Raw genomic sequence first — 24281 nt, 5'->3', positions numbered from 1 at the left:
ATTGTTAGACACACCTAAATGTACATTAAAAGGGATTACTCTTAGGTTTAGATTGTTGGTTACCATGAAGCTGTTGTAATTTGTGAAGTCATTAATTTGAAAGTCCTCTAGGGTTTTTTTTTCTCTTTTTTCTTTCTTTCTTTTTTTTTTTTTTAAGTGTTGTCTAGAATGCCACAATCACTAAGTTTTATCTCAGCACCTATAGAAAAATCAGCATATTCAAAATAGGCAGAAAAAAAAATAGAGATAGATAACTTGGAAAGCTCTACATGTTACCCATATCGTTCTAGAGGTTTTTAGACAGTTTGAACAATGACCATCTGGGCTCTGAATCTTCCCTGATGTAATTTGCTCATCAGTTTAGAAATGTGCACATGTATAGGGCATTTAGAAACGTGCACAATTATGGGCCTTAATATAGCTGTCTGGGGTCCCAGAAGACCTCGTATACCTTCATGTTTAAGGATCCCATTCTGTTTCTTATTAATCTCTGATGAGCAAAGAACATCCTATAAATCCTGTTTCAGAATGTCATGAGTTTGTACTGATGTTTTAGATGGTGGCAACAGCACTAGTGGCTTTTAATTAGCCATCCAGCACACACCATTTAGGATGTTTATTTTTACTCTTGGAAGATTTTTAGAAGCAAGCAAGGGAAAGGAGTGAAATAATTTACAGATGCACATAACCAAGCTAAAATGAAATTAAGATAAGAGTATTCACAAAACTGTTAACCCAGGTGTGCAGATGAAAAAAAATATTCAATTAGGCACACGGAAAGAACCAAAAGTAAATTCACCAGGTAACATGTGCCTCAAAGACAGAACGCAAACTCTACAGAAACAAGATTACTCAAACCAAAAGGACACCTGTCTTTTATACCAAAAATGACTTGTCAGAAACATACACACACACACACACACACACACACACACATCCTATCATCATAAAAGGGATGTAAGGTCTTTTATGTAAGGTGGCCTTGTAATCAAACCAAATCCTGAATAAAGTCAAGAATTTCTACCAAAAGAGGGAGGCTCAGCCTGAGAAAAGACTTACGAGGGCAGAAGTGAGCCATGGAAGCAGAAAGCTCAAAAGTCTCAAATGAGAACTGCATACCAGTCCCAGAAATCACCTGTTCCTTCTGATAGTAATCCTTTCTCAGGTCCCACTTCGGGATGCCGTTTATATCAACTTAAATGACAATCAGAGAGAAGCTTTCTTAAAAATATGATACGTATTTGGGAATAAGTAATTGCATTCCAGTGGGAATACATGTGCCATAGTAAGCTATTGCATGTTCAGAAAGGTAAACGAAAGCAAAGATTTTTAAAGAAAAAAATGAGGAGGATTACCTAATTGTTTTGAGATAATTATCTTTGGCTACAAGGATCAATAAAAAGAGTGACACCAGCCCAAGGTTGGACAGGCAGCTGCTGAGCAGAGGTCCTAGCAGAAGCTTGTGCAAGGTTGCAGTTTTTGCAGTCTTTTGTGATAGTTTCTGTTTTCTGGCATTTATGAATGAGAATCCTCTCTTCATGTCCTTTCCCAGCTCAATTTGGCAGAGGGCTTTTTTTTTTGGCACAGCAACATCATTTTGATTCTGACAACTATCACACTATATACTGTACAGATGTTATGTATATCTATTTTATGGACTTAGCTGAATATGTTCCCTGAAGGGAGAAAAGGCTACTATGCAGGATCTCTGAATTCACTTTCCTGCAGGTAATGTGAAACATAAATTTAATGTTTATTAAATATAACTCAAATATAAACCATATGGCCCAGTTTCAGTGGAGTGTTGCATTAAAAAGAAATACAGGCCAATGGCCATAAGTCATTCAAAAAATAGTTTCCACTTCTATTTATATCTGAAGAAGAGCATAAAAACAATTTATAACTTTCAGCACTACTTCTAGGAATCTCTTCTGGTTCTTAATGCCCCCATAGTTGTTCCTGAGCCTCTCAATGTCTATTTTCTAACCCTTAAAAGCCCCAGCCCATTTGGCTTATCTATATCTCTTTTCCTCCTCCTTTCCTCCCACCTCGCCAGTCTCCTCTCTCCCTCACTCTTTTTTTCTCTCCCTACCCACCCTTACAGATCAGACCCTTAGCTTTTCATTCTATTGGTTCCTTCCATTCTTCCTTGCCTGCCATACCCAACCAACTCTGTTTCATTCTCCAGACATTTACATAGCTAGCTCTTACTTTGTCTCCACGCTTTCTAAGAAACACCTTCCCCACTGCCCTATTTAAAACAGCCCCTCCAATCCATCACTTGCTACCCCTTATCTGGCTTTATTTTTCTTAAATGTGTCTATCACTGCCTGACATTTGGTTATATATTTGTTTGTTTGGAGTTTTTTATTGTCTGTCATTTCTACCAGAGTAGAGGTACCTGAGAGCTGGAACTATATAGTGTTCACTGTGTGATCCCTACTACCATTTCCTGGCACATAGTGGGCTCCAGAAATTATTTGGATAACAAGTGGATTAATGAGAAATGAGTGGTTTGTATCAGAAATCATCATTTTAACTCTCCTTTCCAGAGAAATAGTTATATCTGAATATGAAAGTTTAGAAACCCTTCTAGTTAGGTCTTGAGGCCTTTTCTCCACCTAGTCTCTTCTGAAGGAAAGTAGGGACTAGGTATTTAGTTTCATATCTTTAAATACTATCTATATGTTAATGAATCACAAATTTATATCTCTAGCCTGACTATTCCTTGCATTCCAGACCAATATATGCAATTCTTGGATTGGATTGATGGAGAAGGAAGGGGATCCTGAATGTTAGAATAGTCATATGTAAGAAGACAGTGACAAAGCTGGGGACATTAAGCCTCTAAGTTTTGATGAGTTTTTGTCCTCTCCACTCCTATCTGAGGAGATTAACCCTGCAGTGCCTGAGGAAAGGATAATGACCTCCCCTGAGGCAGTTACCATGCAAGACAATGCTGAGTCTCCTCGCCACTCACCCCCACACTCCTCTTTGCTTCTAGACCTATAATTAGACTCAAGTCCCAGCAGGCATCTACAGGTGAGGTAGAAAGTGTGGCCCATGACAAGGTGTGCTGTACTTCAAAAGAACTACAGTACTTAGGTTTTCTAACCTATACAGAAATCCATGGAACATGTGTGGAATGGAATATTAAGGGTGTGGAATAATGGTGGAAGGAACATGAAATAAGATCAGGTCAAATTTGTTGATATGGGCTCACTAATCAGAGATTCTGTGTTTAAGGTTTCAGCTTGGGGAATTAGAAAGGGCTATAATTGTTTGACTGGTCGGTTGGTTGACTGGTTGGCTGAAACATGGATCAAAAGATAGCCCACCATTAGCAAATTTGAAATGCCCCATATCCCTCAGTTTAATGTAGAGGAAGGGGTTGAAAGGCTTAGGACAATTGGAATGTTAGAGTGGATTTTTCATTTAAGACCTACTAACCCATCCTAGAATGGTCCAGTAAACATATCTTTCATCGTAATTATAAGAAATAAATTTGTGAACGGAGCCCCAGCATCCTTGAAGAGCTCTGTGATTGCTCTTTTCTATAGGCCAGACTTCACAATGGGAACTGCAGTTACTGAACTGGGAAACCTAAATGCAATGCGAATAGTTAGATTCTGGGATGGGAGGGGCCAAGTGGCAGCATTCAACCCCCAAAGGCATGGTAAGCATGATTACCAGAATGAACAGCAGAATCGAAGCAGCAGTTAAAATAACCTGGCTCACACAGACCTATGGCATTGGCTATTTGATCATGGTGTTTATAGAAGTGAATAGTTAGGATGCCTACTAATTTATTACTTGATCTGTATAAGCAGAAAAGTTCTACGTCAAATGAATAAAAGTCAAACCTGAACCATAAAGAGCGTCACAGCCACTCAGTCGATTCCCAGACGTAAGCTAGTTTACAGACCCAGAACCCCTTGAATGAAGGGGAAGCCAGGTACTCTTGAAGAAAGACCTTGATACGCTGCCAAAAATTAATAATATTTCTCTCAGCCTACCCCAAAGGGATCCATGGCCTTTTACTAAGGGAACTGTGAGTTTGGGAAAAGGAAATAATCAGACCTTTTGGAGATTACCAGACATAGGCTCCGAACTAACATTAATTCCAGGAGATCCAAAAGTCACTATAGCCCACTAGTCAGAGTAGCGGCTTAGGAGAAATCAGTTTAATTCAGGCCTATGTCACAGTGTGTCCAGTGGGTCCCCAAAGCCATCCTGTGGTTTTTTTTCTCCATTTTGCAATGCATATTTGGAATAGACATACTCAGTAACTGGCAGAATCCCCACACTGGTTCCCTGAACTCTGGAGTAAGGGCTATTAAGGTGGAAAAGGTCAAACAGAAGCCACTAGAACTACCCATACCTAGGAAAGTAGTAAACCAAAAGCAATACCACATCCCTAGAGGGATTTCAGAGATTAGCACCACCATTAAGGACTTGAAAGATGCAGAGGTGATGACTCCTACCACATCCCCATTCATTTTTCCTATTTGTCCTGTACAGAAGACAGATGGATCCTGGAGAATGACAGCAGATAATCACAAACTTGACCAAGTGATGACTCTAACTGTAGCTGTTGTACTAGGTATGGTTTCATTGCTTGAGCAAGGTAACACATTCCCTGGTATGTGTCATGCAGCTATTGACCTGTCAAACACATTTTTCTCAACGCCTATTAGTAAAGACCCCCAGAAGCAGTTTGCTTTCAGCTGGCAAGGATAGCAATATACCTTCACTGTTCTACCTCACAGGTAGATATCACACTAGTTCATTACATTATACCATTATGCTGATTGGACCTAGTGAGCAAGAAGTAGCAACTACTCTACCACTTACTGGTAAGACATTTGCATATAAGAGGGTAGAAAATAAACTGACAAAAATTCAGGGGCCTTCTACCTCAGTGAAATTTCTAGGGGTCCAGTGTTGTGGGGCATGTTGTGATATCCCTTCCAAGGTGCATCTGACCCCACCTACAACCAAGAAAGAGGCATAATGCCTGTTGGGCCTCTTTGGATTTTGAAGGCAATGTATTTCTTATTTGGGCATGTTATTCTCACTCATTTACTGAGTGCTTTTTGTGAGATATCCCTGAAGGGCAGTGGTGAAGGGAAATCTGCCCAGTGAGAAGAATACCTAGTTGTGCACTTTGCTTACTAAGAAACATGGCCAGATGTACAACTATGTACAATGTGAATGGCTATAGCTAATGGTTTATCGGGATGCTCAAGAGCTTAAAAGGAACATGATTGGAAAATTGGTAACAAATTTGGAGAGAGGAATATGAATAGATCTCTCTCAGTGGGAAAAAATATGTAAAAATATTTGTGTTTTATATGAATGCTCATCAAAGGGTGACCTCAGCAGAAGAGGATTTTGATAATCAAGTGGATAAGATGACCTGTTCTACAGATACCAGTCAGCCTCTTTCCCCAAGCACCTCTGTCATCACCCAGTGGGCTCATGAACAGTGACCATGATGGCAATATGGGGGTATGCATGGGCCCAGCAACAGGCATTTCTGCTTCCCAAGGGCAAGCCAACCATGGTCACCACTGAGTGCCCAATCTGCCAGCAGAGACCAACACCAATTCCCCTATATGACACCATTCCCTGAGTAATCAGTCAGCTACCCGGTAGCAGGTTGGTTACACTGGACCTCTTTCTTCATGGAATGAGCTGTGTTTGGTCCTTACTGCAGTTATCCCTTACTCTGGATCTGGATTTTCCTCCTCTGCGTGCATTGCTTCCATCAAAATGATCATCTTACAGAATGCCTTATCCACCATCATGGTATCCCACATAGTACTGCTTCTGATCAAAGAAATCTCTCCACAGCAAATGAAGTTAGTCACCACTGATGCCTTTCAAATGAAGTAGCAGAAAAAGGGAAGGAAAGAAAACAGTTAATATCCAAACATTGTTCTGTTCAATTGGAAGCTGAGACTCCTTGGGGCTCCTAATACCACTAGCAGGCAAGGTGTACTGGGCAAGGCAGTTGCAAGTACACCTTAGTTACCAAGGGTAAATCAGATTGCTGCAGCACAGTAGAGGCAAGGAAGACCGTGTCTGGGAGCCAGGGGATTTCGTGGTACACAGCTCAGTAGTCCTATGCCCAAAAATACTCATCAATGGGAAATTGCGGTAACCTAATAAAGATAAGATCACTAGGAACTTGTATCCCATAGGCATAAGGTTAGATTAACCCCACCAAGTAAAAAATTCTGACCAGCCAAGATTCTGGCAGAGGGCAAGGGAACATGGAATAGGTGGAACATAGAATTAATGTAATGATGATCAAGATAGGACTTATGACCAGCTACAGAAGCAGGGACTACGGTAGTCCCCAATTTAACAGAATTGTGACATATGTTCCCTGGTAGAAGTAATCCTGTATTAGACACCAGGACCTTCAAACCTACCCAGCCCAGGGTTTTAAGGAGAGGGAACAGTTAATTGTTTATTATCATTAGGTATTTATTGTTATGATGATTATTAGGTATAATAGTGAGACCTCCACCCCTCAAACATGAAAACTGCCTGTATTGCCTGATGCATAAACAGCCTCCTCCTCTATAATGTTCTTTCTTCAATCTTTGCATTGGCTTGTTTCTGGACTCAGCTCAAACGTGACCTCTTCAAAGTAGCCTTCCATGGCCACCTGTCATCTAAAATAATGCACTCTCTCCACCCCTACAATCACTATATTACTGCATATTTTATTTCCTTCCCAGTATTTCACAGGCTCTGAAATTATCTTTTTATTTCCTTGTCCATCCCCTTTCTTCCCCCACTCCACAAAGCCTGTGACTTTGTCTTATTTCTTCAGTACTTAGAACAGTTCCTGGTACATAGAAGAAGCTCACAAAATATTTCTCTATAACATAAGGACTTCTGGCCTCCAGAAATATAAGGCAAGAGAAAACCACGTACCAAAGTTCAAGTATGAGTCCTTCAAGTATGATTCCTGCAGAGGGGACAATTTTTTTGCTACAAGGAGAAACTCAAGACAATAGGTGTAGAACTGACAACTATTCTAAGATATTCTGTAATTATCTGTACTTTCTATCTTAAAGTGACTATGATGGAATAGGATTCAGAAGGGAATCATTTAAGCCTGCTGCTTTGAAATTATGGGCACAAAATGAAAATTTGGATTTTTGAGAGAAAGAACACTGTAAGTGGCCCATAGTGGCTCTAGGACAGACCCTCTTTGAAAGAGGCAAAATAAAACTTGAAATGTGTAGTTTCAGAGTGCTGTGTTGGAAGGACTATAAAGAAATTTGTGAGGGCTGTGAAGTCAACTGTGTCTTATTCTCTATATCATGCCATCACCCAGCAAAGCTCACAGCATTAAGGATGAGAGGTGGAAGCATTTATGAGGAACTTTATAAAATGCTTTTGCATCCACATCACAGAAGTGAAGCTGGGCCACACCCAGAAACTAATTTCCACAGTGAAAAATGCACCATCTGAGGTGCCTTTCATTTTCTGGGAGACAAATGACAAACCACACTGTAACTTCTCACACATTTGACCAAACAATCCCAATCCTGCTGTATTTATCTGGGCCAGAGGTACAGGATGGGCATGTCTGTTCCCCATTACTACCTCACTGAACCAGACAGAGGAACAACTCGGGAATGGGGACCATGGCCCATGTCATGTCAATTACAGATAGCAAACCACCCACACAAGTACCCTAGTTTATACATAATAGGCCCTCTGAGAACCCACATGACATCCTAAGTGCTGGATGGTACATCTGAAAGCACTGAGAGAGCTGAAAATCACAGACAGCCAAGTAGGTCCCTGCTGAATACATATCTAAGGAGCTTTGCATGCATTGTTTATTCCAGCAACTTTATGGAATAAATTACGTACAACAAATTAGTTTCAGATGGTAGGATATGAAGAGCTGATGTGCTGTATAAAGGAAGGTGAACTCCCACTTTTGACCCAACCACTTCCCATCTCGGGCATCTCAGACTCAGAATCCAGATGCAATTCATTTCTGAAATGCAGTGGAGATCAGAAAGTTAATAAGTGATGAGGTTTAGAGATTTCAAAAAGAAATTTATGAGTATTGTTAACTCATTATATTATCCTATGATTTCTGGTTGTTATATGTGAAACCAAAGGTAAAATTGAACCCATCCTTCCTTCATTCCTTCATTATGCACAGCAAGCAAAAATAAATGTCTTCCTGACATTTCCAACCTGCACAGAAATTCCATAATAGATTCAACTCAACACACGTTTAAAACCTCACTGCCTACCATACTGGGATGTCATTAAATTCCTGAAAGAGACATCATGTCTTTCTCTATTCCCCCTAAAATCATAAATTATTTGTTAAATTAACACAGTAAAATTGACTTATTTTGGTGTATAGTTTTATGAATCTTACTACAGGTATAGACTCATGGAACCAACACTGCAGTCAGGGTAATAATTCTAGCACCCCAAAAATTGTCTGACATTACTACTTTACAGTCCCTCTCCTACTTTAAGCACTAGCAAACCACTGGTCTGTTCTCTGTCACTGTAGTTTTGTCTTGTCAAGAATGTCACATAACTTTTGTCATGTAACTTTTCACTCAGCCAAATACCTTTGAGATCCATCTAAGTTGCTCCACGTCTCAATAATCTGTCCTTTTTATTGCTAGGTGATACTCTGTTATATGGATATACCACAGTTTGTTTATCCATTCACCCATTGAAGGACACGTAGTTATTTTCAGTTTTTAGCAATTACAAATGAGCTGCTATAAACATTTATGTACAAGTTATGTTGTGAGTATAACTTTTTATTCTCCTGGGTAAATACCTAGAAGTGGGATTGCTGGGTCACATCCTACATGTATGTCTATAAGAAATTGCCAAACTTTTTACAGAGTGGCTATGCATAATGTCTTTTTGATAAGTAAAAAATACAAAAATTATTAAAATGACCCCCAACAGCTTGTTTACTTGTGTTGAGGGGATTCCAATAGTTATTCACCATGACAAAATATTGTTCTTAAAATAATCAGAGGCATTTGACTTCATTTCTTTCTTTTTACTTTTAAAGCTTCAATTAAGTCTTTCGTATTTTAATGTGATTTTTAAAACAAAATTAAGTGCTTAACATTGTAGAAGCATAAGGCCTTGAGGACTCTACTTATACATGAAGAGATTTTAGTGAGAGAGAGAGAACCAGGAGAAAAATCTCATCATAGCTAGTTTAAGCAATATAACCCAGTGTCATATGCATCAAGTCCAATTTTCAATTCATAAATAAGCCTCCCCCTCCCTTCCTCCAAAAACGTCCACCCCAAGCTAATTACAGAAGAAAAGGGAACATGAACACCAGCCAGAAAAGATTCACAGTTGCCACTCTTTAGTTGCTACTTTAATGGGAAACACATGTGCAAGATACCACCCAGGAGACAACTGACCAATGTGCTCTGAAAAATGGAATGTCACAAAAATGAGCCATACAAGATGGCTTACTCTCTTGAATAGGCTGAACACATAAAAATGTTTGATACCATTTTGTTCTTACATAAATATGGGGAGGTCCCAAGATGAGATGCTGAGACAGAAATTAATTTGTAGCAACAAAGTGAAAAGGCAATGACTTAAATTAGCCCTCACTTCTTATCTCATCCACATGCCCCACAATAGTTGACCATCAGATTTGGAAAGTACTTAGCAAAGTTTACATGAGGAGAAATCCTGCAAAGAAATTGGAAGTAAGGACAGAATGGCAATTGTTCTTATTAAATAACAACACTAACACTCATTAGCTACCATCACTACAAGAAGCCAGTTCTGTTCTGAGTGCTGTATGCACAGTATCTCACTACGTCCATAATTTACAGGGTAGAATTATCTCCACTGTATTAGTCAGCTAGAATTGCCATAACAAAATACCATAGACTGAGTGGCTTAAACAACAGAAATTTATTTCTCACAGTTCTGGAAGCCAGAAAGTATGAGATCAAGGTGCCAGCTGATTTGGTTCCTGGTGAGGGTTTTCTTCCTGGCTTGCAAACAACAACCTCCTCACTGTGTCCTCACATGGTGGAGGGGTGGGGGTGGTACGGAGAGACAGAGGGTGAAAGGAAGCGCGAGAGAGCTCGAAGGTGTTTCTTCTTATAAGGGCACTAATCCCATCATGAGGTCCCCATCCTCATGACTTCATTTAACCCCAATTATCTCCTAAAGGCCTCATTGCAAAATACCAATACAGTAGGCTTTAGGGCTTCCACACATGAATTGTCAGGGAGAGTCAGGGAGGAACACTTCAGTCAATAGCATCCACTTTACAAATAAATGATGTTTCAAGAGAACAAGGAGTTCACAACAGCTCACTCAGCTGGCAAGCAGCAGAGTTTGAACTTGAACCCAAGGGTATCAGACTCTAAGAGAAAAATATCTACTACTTATTGACTGCCCACTAAGTGTCAGGTGTATCTATACAACATCTCTATTCGCTATGGGAAGCCAGGTTTTTCCCATTATTCTTCCCAGTTATAGATACGGAAACTGGCCCCAAATAGTTAACCAGCTATTCACAACCTACCACCTAAGCCGAACATACTGCATAACATTTATCCTACTGGTTATCAAAGTGAGGCCCCCATCATCACCTGGGAACTAATTAGAAATGCACATTTTGGGACCAAACAGCAGACCTACCGAATCAGGAACTCTATGGTGGTGTCCACAATCTGTGTGTTAACATACCTTCTAGGTAAATCTGATCCATGATAAATTTTGAGAACCACTTGTTTGTTCCATAAATTTATTAAAATAACTAATGCATTGAAAACTCAGTAATAAGTGGTATATCCAGAATTCATATACAGATCTGTTTGGTTCTAAAGCCTGTGGCCTTCTGCTATACTGTACTCTTCCATCCCAACTTTACAAAGGAAAGATCTGTGATTGCAGAGCCCAGTTCTGAATTCTGCTTTGCCGCTATAATTCCGATCAGTTCTCCTACCTACAAAAATGTGATACAGGAAAATGTCAAAAGATAATCCCTGAGAATTAATAACGCTGCTTAATACTAATCAGGAAACACCTTTGGTACGAACTAGAAACGAAGCTTTGTGAAATTTTTATTTGGGCCTGACAATTTTGTGTTCCATTTAGTGTAAATGAGAAACAATCCAGTATATGGAAAGAGTAAGTACGGAACAAAGTTACTTCTTTTAAAAAGAAAAAAAAAATGATTTTATCCCTCTTTGACTTTTTTAATCATGTTTAATCCATCTAATTAATCATTGCTTTATCTACATGTTATCGCTGTATAATTACCCCATTTCCCCCCTGCAAGGAACAAGATTATATTATATCCCTTTATAAAATCTTGATAATTTACACAAAGGAATAAAAATCTGCTTATAATAGAAATGGAGATTTCTATTTCTCATTTTTGGAGTGGTAAATGAAAGTACCTGATCTCACATCAAATGCCTTTTAAAATCATTCACAAAATAAAAGCACTTTGAAAAGGGTTATTTCCAGTGCAAATATAGTCACCTGCTCTTGTGATCAATACACCTCTAAAACATTATATTACTATTTACAATATTAATGAACATGTGTTAGTCACTGCACAAAGCCTTTTACATGTGGTAAAACTCATTTAATTATCACACACACGAGGTAGCTTTTAGGATTATTCCCATTTCACAGATGAGGAAATTGAGAATCAGGGAGGGTAAGTAACTTGCCAGAGCTCCTTCAGCCAGGAAGTACAGGACTCTAGATATTAAGCTTATTAAAGAGCTCTGGCTGAAAATTGATTCAGACACTGACACTTGGCTCTGGATGGATGGGCTCAGCGTTGCTCTGCATCTGGATTACTTCCAAAGGCCCATCTGTGAGCCTGCCTGACCCCCGGGATGGGGCGGCGCAGCCTTGGCGGCCTTGGCACTCCATCTGGAGAGACTGAAAGGGAACAGCAAGGTGGTGACTCAGCGGCCTTGACTGTCCCTCAGTCTCCTGGGAGACAGAGAGCAAAGTGATAAAGGGACAGAGTGGGAACTGTAGTTCTCGTTTCTCTGTTTGTTTTCCACTCGATTCTTAAAAACAGACCTATTAATCATTTAGTTCATGACTTTGGTCATTCCACTGACTCCTACCACATTTGAGTCAATGAAGCAAAAACTAGAAAGTTGTGTGTTCAAACTTCTCAGATGGAAGAATTAAAATCCTTTGAAAACATTTCATCAGCCAGCAGAAAGAGTCACATGTTTTTCTGCTTCAGAGTTGTAGATGGATGTGACTTAAGCCCTAACTGGGAAAAACTTTGTGTGATTTACAACAGCAGACAGATATTCTGAGTAACCTTCTCATACTCTTTTATTCCACCTACCAAAAACAAAAGCTGTTTTCAGCAGAGCCCAATTAGGTGAAAAGGGCTTTCCAAGGAAACTGTTGCGTGTGCTTCTTGATTCTGTCCTGATTTGGGAAGTTCATCCAGGCTGAAATTACTTTGTGGAGCTGACAGGAAGTTTGTTCAATGACTTTTGCCTTTCACAGCCCTGCTCTCCTTATCTCTACAGACATGCTTCCCACTTTCTTTTCTGGCTCCCTTCCTCCTTCCCTTCACACACACCTTCACACCTCCCATCTACTTTGATTGTATTAATTGATACCATAAAGAACACCGTTAGAAGGGGAGGCACAAGTGTTGTAGCATTTGAGGGGCTTTTAGTGCAGGAATTAAAGGCTAATACTTGGCCTGGCCAGATCTATCATTGCATGCTATGTCCAGACTCTCCAAAACTATGAGAGTCTATTTTGAGTCCCTCTTTCATATCTTTGTCAGGATTTGAGTTCACTGAATATGCTGAGAGCTTCAGATAGAAAAAGACCCTATCCCTCCTCTCAAGGAGCTGACGTTTGCCCAGCAGGGACAGTAGGTTAATGAGTAGCAAAGCTCTCCCTAGTTAATCTGGCTCCAAGTGTAGTGTGATGGGTCCTCTACCAGGTTACTAAGGGTGTATGTCCACTGCCTGAACCTTAAAGTCAGGTAGTGAGCCAAGGCCGTCACGCCCAGCCGAGGAGCAGGTGTCTCTGAGAACCCAAACGTACCAAGGAAAACAGTCCCATCACACAGGCACAGTACGCAAAGAGCCAAATAATTAGCTTAAATGAGAGGTAGGAAGCGGAATGAATCTCTAGAGCTGTCCTGCTACCGCCCAGGAGTGCTTTGGATGTAAGTCTTAATAAACTCATCTACTCACCAAGCTGGACTTGTCCAAGTCATTTTGGCCTCTTGATACCTTCCCAGTTTGCAGGGGGTGGGGAGGAAACATTACAGTCCTAAGTTTTTCTCATAACACCAAGTGGATTCATTTAGAAGGCAATTTCCTAGCAAGCATCAAATTCACAGCAGATCTCCCTGGATCAAGGGTGATAGGCTTTCTAGTAAAATGATCGGTTTGGAATCAGATCTACTTAAGCCTAAATCCCTGTTCTACCTTGGACAAGTCATTGAATCTCATTAAGCCTCAATTCTCTCTACTATAAAATGCAAATGACATCTACCTCAAGACTCTACATGAGGATTAAATGAGGAAATGTTATACAAAGCATATGGCATAATTATTGGCAAACAGGAGGTACTCAATAAAGGGTAGTTTCCCTTCTTCCTCCTTCTCTCTTCCCAGGCCTCACAAGAGGACTGTGGCCTCTTAGTGAGATGATATAAAAGAGACTCTAACAATATTAAACACTTCAGGAGCACCTACTACATCCCAGGCACTATTCTAAGCACTTTATATATTTCAGCTCATTTAAGTCTTCCCTAAAACCCAATAAGATAAGAGCTATTATCATCTCTATTTCATAAATGAGATATCAGGTAACTTTCCAAAGTCACACAGTCAGTATGTATGTGATGGGGCTATGATTTGATCCCAGTTTATCTAGCTCTTAACTATTACCTTATTAGGAAACAGATAGTGAAAGAGGTGCTAACTGTATCTGGAATGCAAGTACACAAAACAAGCAGTCCTCAGACAATGGGCTCTGTTTGATTTGCACAGTTTTAAAAATCAAGTCTGTATTTCTGACTGCTCTCAAAAAAGTTGGAAGATCTGGCACTAGGCAGCTCACATAGTGATGCGGCAACAAGCCATTGACTGGTGGCTGCTGTCTGGACTGAGGTCCCCAGTTCACCAGTCTCCAGTGCTCACAGCTGTATTATAGGGCCTGCTTCACTTTTAATCTGCACATACATTTGAGTTTGCCATCCAGAATTAGGCAATGCTGCTAAACATGGTCTTAGCCATAAAGACACAAGAATTGTGTTCAATAATGTGCAACCAAAGGTTAAAATGTCTGAATTAAATGAAGGAAAAAAATGAATGTAGGAAAGAGGTCTGCGTGAAAAGCAATCAACAACCAGGTTCAAACACAACCACGCAGAAAATGCCTGGATAAGCCTTTGAGCCCTATGTGCAGAAATTGTAAACTCCTGCTGTTCTCCACATCTCCACACCTAAACAAAACCTGAAAATGCAAGTTTCCTTACAGTCCATGGAGCAAAGACTCTTTTGCCTTCAATGTTAAACGCATTCCTCTTTGTTTGGCATAGCTAAAAGAGGGAGTTTAAATTTTCACGTACTACTTAACACAAACAATAACATTTAAACTGTTTTTTTTTCTCTCTCTCTTTTTTTTTTTTTTTTTAGCTCTTTAGGCCTTAATGATTGACATGATCTTGGAGATCAGTTAGGTATGTAGCAAAACTCTCCTAGAAACCTGGAAGATGTGGCAAGAAGAAAACATGGAGCCTTTTCTGAACAAGCCTATAAGAGAAGAAGAATCACTTCAATTTATAAGTGTGGATCCTGGGGCTAAAGAACTTACCTAACACCACACAACCAGCAGCAAATTAGTGACCCAGCATATTCTGAACCAGGTCTTTATTCTTTCGAGGACTTCACAGTGCCTTCCTCAGAGCATCTCTACATGAAAATCTGTATAAAGAAGTGATCTGTGGTGTCGCCATTTGTATCAAAATGATATCACCAACTTATTTAAAAGACTTTATCTAAAAGTCTTCAGATAGTTTTGGCCAGGGAAGAGCTCTAATATCACACATTAATAGCCCTACCTTTGTAACATGTAAATTGTTTTTTGTTTTAACATCTCAGTTTCATTAAACTGAGACCAGAAAGAGCCATCATCTTTATACCAATTTGTAATCATTTCATTGTGTTATGGACCTGCAGCAATGTTGACTATATTTACAAATCTGTGAGTGAAATTTTAAAACCATTTTCCTCTTCTAATCTCTCCCATCCTGCCTTCTTAGAAGCACACAAAGCATCTCAACCACTCCCAAATTCCCTGTTGGAATACCCTTAATGATTCTGAAATATTTTGTTATTCCCCAAACACCGCCCTAAAGACGAATCACTGGACTCCAGGCTCTTCACATTGCCAAGTTGAACAGAGTTCAAATGTTCTATCTAACCAAACTCTAACTTACAACAAAGCCACATATAGTAGATGATGTGTAAGATATTCCGAAAATACCAAGGCAACAGGGAAAAAAATCTGTGTCATCAAGAGGTCCTCCCAGAACGTCTTGTAATCTAGAATAATCATTTTTATCAAGCTCCTGTAACCTAATCATAGCACACATGTGTATATATGTATGACTAATAACATAAATCAACTTTCATTTTAATAATGTATAACTTAAATTTTCTCACATCCAAAACAATTAGTGTTGCCAAATTTAAGATTATTTCTCTACTTTAGACATCAGAACATGCACAAAGACTTGAGGAATACACAAACCCAAGAAAACAATCTTATCCTGATAAAGTAAAAATTTTGAATAAATTCATAAATCATTTAAAACACAATCTTATGAAATTAGCCATTTCATAGTATGTTATGAATGTAAAAGCAGAACACAGAAAAGGCATTTTCCAAAAAGATATAGGACTTACTAGAATTTCCTTTTATGTTAAAAAAATGGCCCATGGAAGAGCAGTTTTCAGAACGACCAGGGCATAGTCGGACACCTCTTTCATTGGAAGCTTCACCAAAGAGCACACTTCTCCTGAACTCAGAATTTTGAGTCCAGACCCAGCTCTTGCCAAACTTCACTGGGAGTTTTGCTAAGCTTCAAGGCGATCCCACCTCAAAGCTCTTTGGAGACAAAGTTAAGGTAAGTTCCCCTTAATATTTCCAGAACTGTATGAACATATAAGCAAACTGTGTAAGGCTACATAGAAATGATTGAATTTTGATTTCTTCAAACTACAAACACTTTAAAGACAAGGATTCTCCTCTCCATTTATTTTGTATTACTGGCACCAAGAATAATGCATAGCACATAGTTGATACTTAATAAAGTCAATACTTGTATAAATAAACTGAAAAATTCTCACAAGACCAGTGAGGGCAGTTTTACGAATCTCCCTGTAGCCCTGCAATTTTCAAAGGTTTCATCACGTAATTCCCCTCACGACTTTTTGGTTCACTAATCATAAAGCCACACAGGCAGAAAGGAAAGAAATTCCAGAGACCAAAAAGCCGTTTGTTTTGTCCATCCGGTCACATATGTATAGGGTTTTAGAGCTAAAAGTGGTATTAGAAGTTGCCTTTGAGCAATCTCATTTTACATGTGAGAAAACTAAAGTCTAAGCTTTTGGGTTAAGTGACTGAGCCTTGATCACCCAGCTGACAGGCACCAAAGCACTTCCCGTTATTATTTCCTACATGTTCCTCTGCAGTTAGCCCCCACCACCTCCACCAGAAAGTATTTGTCTTTAGGTATTTCCTTTAAAAGTCTCAGATGACTTTACTTGGGGTGTGGTGGAAGGGACCACGCTTTTATTATAATTTACCAATAGCTGGGAGTTTTGCTCCATTAAAAAGTATGTATTGACTGATCTGCTGAATCTTGCTTTGGGGGAAGGTTTTTTTTTTTTTTGAGCCCATTTGAAAATGTTAAATTTTTCATTACTCTTAGATTATTAAATGAATAACTCCAGGGAAAAAATGTATCATTGGTTTCTTACGAGTATCAAGACAAAGAGGCAAAACTTTCAATTTGGCCACAAGAGGGCAGCTACAACATTTCCTCCTAGGTCTTTGCGGTTCTAAACAATGACAAACAGCATTTGGGGACTCAGCTTGCCATCGACTTCCTAATAATACCTTTCAACTGAATTCCCAATATGTCACAAAACATTCTCTCATGGTGTTTCCTGGGACGTTTTTTGTTTTGTTTTTAAAGAAATTATTTTCCAACTTCTTTCCAGATCTAGAGAGTCCTCTGCAATAGAACTCTGTGCCAAAGTCACCATCTACAAAGATCTTTGGAGACCAGTAAATTGTTAGGCTAATTAGAAAACCCACAGAAAATGTTTTATTTTAATTAAGTTTGACTCCAGATAAAAATAAAAACTGTAATGATTATCTGATTCCACCACACTTAATAAAGCTTGCTCTAAGTGCTTCACAGGATTTGCCAAATATTTGCCTCATCTCAGCCTTCATTCGTCATTCCCATTTTCATGATATCCTAAAATCTTTCAAGTCAAAATTTATTGTGGAATTTTATCACTGAGCTAAACGGTGGGAGGTCTGAAAACAAAAAAGCAGAGATTAGTAATAGCTACATTCCATATTCTTATAGTTGCACAAAAACATAAATTCAAACTTATTTCATCTTTTAGGTGCATAAAGAGTGGGGAGTTAATTTGAAAAGTAAGTGCTATATTTTATATGTACATATGTGTATGCATCTGTGTGTAGGTGTGGCTGTGTTTGTATACTCATTAATTTTTTTGTTTTTTTGCTAGTAATTATAGATAAGTACTTTGGAAATTTAATATTGATGTTTGTAGATTTTGAAGATGTACATAGTGATGTATTTCCTTCACATTTACCGTGGAGCCTTTCCCCTAACCATCTTATTTAAAATTGCAATCCCTGTCCCCCTTACCCCCACATATCCTGTCCCAATTCCCTGTTGTATTTTTTCTCTTATCAACATTTGACATACTTTATATTTTACTTGGTTTTTGTTCGCCTCCTTCACAAGCACCCCCTCCCCAACTAGAATAAAAGCCCTATGACGAAGACAGAATTTTTTCTATTTTGTTTATTGCCATGTCTTCAAATCTTACAATAGTGCCTGACACATCAGGGGAACTCAGTAACGCAGCAACATAATAAAGTCACAAAAATTAAGCATTTTTACTAGAAACTGATATTTTAAAATATCTGGCATTGCTAATTTACTTGAGTACACTTAAGGAGACCTCCTAAAAAGAGATAATAGCCCACTATCAGAACTCAAGCACATTTCCTAAAGCAAGTATCTGAAACAATACTTGGGCTCATGATTATGGCTGAGCGTATATTCTTGAATGCTCAGACTCAGCAGGTCCTGTTTCCCAAAAGTCAATCAGACCTGGACTGAATTATCAGCAAAAGTGGCCTCCAAGAGTTGTCACAGTATCACACAAGCAAAGCAGTGAGATAAAGGAAAGAGCAGTGACCTATCAATAAGGAGCCCATAGTTCTAGTTCTGCCTCTGCCACTAGCTAGCCAGGAGTTAAACCATCTATTTACATTGTTAGTGCTTCGATGTCCTCTAAAAAATAATGGATATAACACCCTGTTTATATCAAAGAATTTTGGAATCTAGTGAAATGTGAAAGTATTTTAGTAAGTATGGACTATTTTTCAAGTAGAAGATGTTATGAAAATCAGTGTTTCCTGTACTGTGCTATGTAATGCCACCATATGGTGTGGCCAATCAACAATTTAATGGTTTAATGAATAATTCTAGGTTGGATCCAGTTCTATCAGTCAAGTGATGGTTTGTCAGGCCCTTCTTGGTACTGTAACCCCTAGGCCTTCTTCTTTCCACTGTTGGGTTTATTTGACCCCAGAAGCTCTGCCCCATCCTGCCTCTATGATCAATCCTAAATAGAAACAAAAGACACTAAGGGAGTTCTATCTCCATAAGGAGGAATTCACATCATGTCACCATACTTACTTAGTCCAGCCCTGATCATATGTCCCAATGCTGATAACTGGGCATCTTCTTTCTTCTCTTTCTGATAATCACATCAAGAATTCGCCTCCTCTTGGAAGCATTTTCACAGTAGGTAGAAATATTTGCTAAAGGAATGACAAAAAGGCTTTATGCCAGTGTCCCTCTTGGTTTAGAGCTCTGCCAGGTCCTTGTCAGTACATCCTTTAATCCCTTACCTCTTCGCTCCTGGCAGCCTTCCCTGATGCTGGCTGACCATCAGTAGCCTATATCTGAGAGCATCAGAAGTACAAGATATCTTCCTCGATTCCTACTGGTATGTTCAACCACCTTTAGGACTTCTCACTTATTCCATTAGACTCTGTAAAGCCAACTGCTTTTCTGATCCATGCTTGGTTGCCATACCCAGTGGACACCACCTTCTATTTGCCAACTGTCCTCTCTCACGGTCTAAAACAGGTCTCTATCCTCAGGGCCTGCCTCACTTGGTTCCTGTTCCAGCTCGTGGCTTAGCCATACCACAGGACTGTCACTGGGTTAACTGGAAGGATGCTGTCGAGTCATGCCTACCCTGGCAGAACCCTGATGGCACACAAAGCAGTACAAGTAATGCTCAGCTTCAAAAAATGTTACACTCCAAAAATATGCTTGCAAATAGACTCTCTAGCACTTGGGAACGCATATCTCTACACCAACAACTCATACACTTCAGGAGTCATTCCTTCAAAGACATTCACCAAGTATCTTCTTACTTGGCACTGTTCTTGGCACAGTAGAAGAGAAAGTGAGACACAATCTCATTCCTCCAGAAGTTCACAGAAGAACAAAGGAGACAGTGATAGAAATGATACGTATGCAAGGCAGCATGTGGAAAAATAGAGGACTATCCACAGTACAGTGAGAACAAGAAAAAAGAGGTGAGCCCTCTGCCTGGGCGGATCAGGAAGGTTCCACAAAGAGACATTCCACTGAGGCCTAAAGAATGAGGAAGTATGGACCAGGCAGATGAGTGGAGAAGGGTGTTCCTGGTATGTGGTTGTCAGGTTGCCAGACCAACACCCAAGTGTCAATTTAACCCCAACTGTAGCTCCACCAGTGCTGCAGGCTTATGTCAGAAACAGAAATGGAATAGGTTTTTGTAGGCCAGCCTGGAAATACTTGTTTCTGTTGGGAGATTAGTTCTAAGACCCTTAATAAAAGAGAGTTGGCCCTGGGCTTATGCCAACACACATGTACCCACTGCCACTACCACCAATCATCACCTGGGGCAAACAAGAAAAGCAGTTAAGTGTCAGGAGGAACAATTCTTGCACTTCCACTTTCTTTCACTAGCTGATCTTATGAATGCAAGGTCATGAGTAAGGCCTGTTGGGGACTGCACGTACGAGACAGATCCACACTCCAAGGAGCTTAACAACAGGCTATGCTAGGACAGGCGTGGTGACCCACACTTGTAATCCCAGCACTTTGGGAGGTCGAGGCAGGAGGATCATGAGGTCAGGAGTTCAAAACCAGCCTGGCCAACATAGTGAAACCCCATCTCTACTAAAAATACAAAAATTAGCCGGGTGTGGTGGCACACGCCTGTAGTCCCAGCTACTCAGGAGGCTGAGGTGGGAGAACCGCTTGAACCCGGGAGGCAGAGGTTGCGGTGAGCTGAGACCACACCATTGCACTCCAGCCTGGGTGACAGAGACAAAAATAAATAAATAAATAAATTAATTAATTAAATAAAATAAAAACAACAACAGGCTATGCCGGCAAGACCTGTGCATATAAAATAACTGAGAGTCCAAGGCAGTAGCTGCCAAAATAATGATGCATTCTGTAAGTACTATACTCCTAGCCATCACTGCTTTATGGAGAGAATAATTCAGCTTAGTTCAACAAGTGTTTTACATTAAATGCCCACTAAAGATCTGTTGATTATGTAAGGCTGCATTCTGAATTTCACAAGGCAGGATCCACCAAGTTCCATAAATGCAAATCAGTTTTCCTCCCAAAAGTAACAGGGTAAGTCAACCCTGGAAAGACTGTGGGGAGTTTAATTAATAGGAATTCTGGTTTACTCAATACAAGAAACACATCAAACTGAAGAGGTATGAAAAAGAATTTCCCACCAGTTGAAGCTGTCTGAATTAAAATGAACCACCTTGGGAGGTAATAAGTTTCCCATCAGGCTAAATAATTACTTGGCAGTGATTTGGTAGGGGTGATGCAAGCATTCAATGACCAGTAGGCTCCCTTCCAGTCCTGCAATTGTGTGAATTTCTGCAGCTCCCCTTTAATAACACAATAAACAAACCTGGGAACCCACAGTACAAGGTTGTCAATGTTGAAGATTAGCCATGGGTTAGGCTTACTCAGGGTACCAGAGCCCATTCTGAATGGTGGTGAGGAAACAGAGAATGGGAAGGTCGAACTTCTACCGAGAACTTGACCAAACTCCCAGGGTGCTAGTCAGTATCTGGGAGAGCTTCAGAATGCCAAAACTCATTAGTGCTCAAAAAGGGTCAAAGTTATTAGACAAGGGCACTCCAAGATGAAGACGTAACTAAAGAACTAAAAAAACAGCTCCTTGAAGAAGAGATGTGTAGGATTCTAGAGTATTTTGAAAGGCTCTTCCGATGCTGACTCCTGAGGGGCCCTCATGAATGTTAGGACATTCAGATTCTTGGGAAGCTCCAAGCAAAGCTGTTGTCAAAGATGTGCCCAAGAAGAGTACCTCCAAAAGTAAACAAGCAGGGGGTAGACAAGACAGTTATAGAGGTCAGCTGAGTAAAGTATACAGGACTGAGATGGTGAATGCAGAAGAGGAGTAGCAGCCTGGGGGGTCCTGGACAACCAAGAAACAGGTTGTTTAAAATCCTGGCATCAGGCAGTACCTCAAAGCAAATTGCAAACGATGTCATTGGCTGAGCCCTGGGTATCCTGCCTCTGAAACAATGCCACTGTGTAGGAAAAACAGCCCATGTTTGGATCCATATTCAACCAATGCCGGGCTCTATAACTGATACAGTTTTTAAACTCCCATGGGCTTCAAAAATCAGGGGACTGAATTAAAAATTTTTCACAAAGTCCCTATAAGTCCCTTATAGATCTAACTCTAGGATCTATAATCCCCATACACAAAAGAGAACATGTTATAGGAGAAGAAAACAGTTATCAGCAGGTCATTCCAAAACATGCTGGAAGAAACTAAATAAAGCAAAAAGTCTTGATTTCTGATCTTGTATCTATGACTTCTCATTTTTTTCCATTTTGGGACTAAATTGTGGTTTAAGTAGTTAAGCCAAATGAATAGAAGCGAAACCAATACACTACACACCAGCAGCATTCTTATTTTTGTGGAGAAAGAAAACAAATATGTGCTATTTGATCGTGCAAGAAAGATAAATCTACAAAGCTTCCACAGACAAAGCCCATTAAATCAATAGAGGTTCTGCCCAGTGCCCAGGGAAACCCATCAAGAGAAGCCAAATTATTTCTTTAAAAAAAAAAAAAAAGCTATCAACTTAACATTACAAATCATTTGCTGTTCTCAAGAGAATTGCCTAGTATTGCAAAACTTGATAATTACTGATTCATGACTGATTTAGGAAAAACATCGGCTTAAGTAATCAGGCCAGAGTACTGCTGCTGACCGCAAGGCTGGCAGGAAACCTAGCCTTTCTTTCATCATTTCTTTCATGAATGTTTAACATTTAACAAAATTTAGCTTTTAGCATATCACCAGTGGTTTGATTTTTTCAAAAACCTGGGAATACAGAACATACCAGTTATGTATTATCAAGCACCTAGCTTTTCTCTAACTTTTCTTCAAGTATCACTAACCAGAAATGCAGTGAATTATGAGAAAGTGATTCAGAAATCAGACTTGACATGGACTCTTTGCTATAAAATGGTAGATCTCAGGCTCTTTGAAAGAACTCTACAAACACTATAAACTGACAGTACATTCTGTATAAAATAGCAGGAAGAATTTAATTAATGTTCTGAGCCAATCCTACACGCCACAGGCTACACATGCCTACATTAGGACAATACATAAAACCCTCATGTAAGCTTTGCTAAACAGTCACTTCACGTGGCCAGCAGAAAACAAGTATATCAGAAAATGTTCATCTGTACATGCCCCGGGAAGATATTTTCTATAAGGATACATGAATATCGTATCTGCATAAAGAAAACTATTCCCTCTCTGTTGGAATTGTTTTTCTGCTTAAAATTAAGACATTAAGAATATTTTCTTATTCTGGAGAGGAATTACAGAGAAATGTTATCCTACAGATTCAGAAACTGCCTCTAATACCATATCAAATTTTCTTTTCAGATCTTTTCTTTTTTCTCTAAGATTCTGCTTTCAAGTAAACATGCTTTTGTTAGTAAAAGCCAGATTCTTGTCGACTTAGTTTCTACTAACAGTCCTCTTTCTCTCTCTCTCTCTATATATATATACACAATAATTTTATATATTTTGTAATATATCTCTATTTTGTAATATATAGATAGATATACATGACAAAAATATCCAAATTCTAGGTCTCTTCACTAAGAAGACCTACATCATCAATGTTCTTGCAGGAAAAAAGTCAAGTATTTAAAGAACAGAAAATTTAAGTAAGCATTTAAGGGCAGTGGTAAAACAAGTACTTATAAACTGCTGATGTGCAATTTGGTATAGAACACCATATAAGCAAATTGACAATATATATGAAGGTGTAAAATGATTATACCCCAGATCCAAAAATTCCACTTTGAAGGAGATATTATTTTAAATACAACTACAATAGGAAAAATTTTATGCACAAAGATATTTACTGCAGCATTATTTTTAATAGAAAAACAGAGAAACAGCATTTATGTTGAACAGTAGGAAAATGATTAAGGAAAAAAATTACAAAATCTCTCAACAGATTACTATGTAGCTATGAGAAACACCTATGAACACTGGTAATAACATAAAAATGCTTATAATATTTTAAAAAAGAGAAAACAAGCCAATATTATAGATACACATACATATATAAAAATGTTTGCTTATAAAAATAAACAAAAGAAAACCCTTCATGTAAAAAATAGATGAAAGGAAATATTGGATGCTTTTTTTCTCCTCTTACTTCTTCCGTATTTTCTAAATTTTCTTCAATAAGCTCCTTAAGGAAACATTTTGAGTAAAACAAAAGGAATTCCAAACAGACATGGATTAGAATTGATGCTTAATATT

General features: G+C 39.1%; 1 long non-coding RNA gene across 1 annotated transcript in view; it reads left to right on the top strand.

The window, feature by feature from the left end:
* LOC105465065 (uncharacterized) overlaps positions 1 to 15201 on the top strand; it is an 85042-nt gene extending 69841 nt beyond the window's left edge. Inside the window, exon 3 of the long non-coding RNA XR_977257.2 lies at positions 14718 to 15201. This is a non-coding gene — a long non-coding RNA (uncharacterized lncRNA). The remainder of the gene's footprint in view (positions 1 to 14717) is intronic.
* Positions 15202 to 24281: the final 9080 nt, after the last annotated feature.

Source organism: Macaca nemestrina, chromosome 13, assembly GCF_043159975.1.
Source record: "Macaca nemestrina isolate mMacNem1 chromosome 13, mMacNem.hap1, whole genome shotgun sequence".
Taxonomy (NCBI): Eukaryota; Metazoa; Chordata; class Mammalia; order Primates; family Cercopithecidae; genus Macaca; species Macaca nemestrina.
This window is presented reverse-complemented; position numbering and strand designations above follow the sequence as displayed.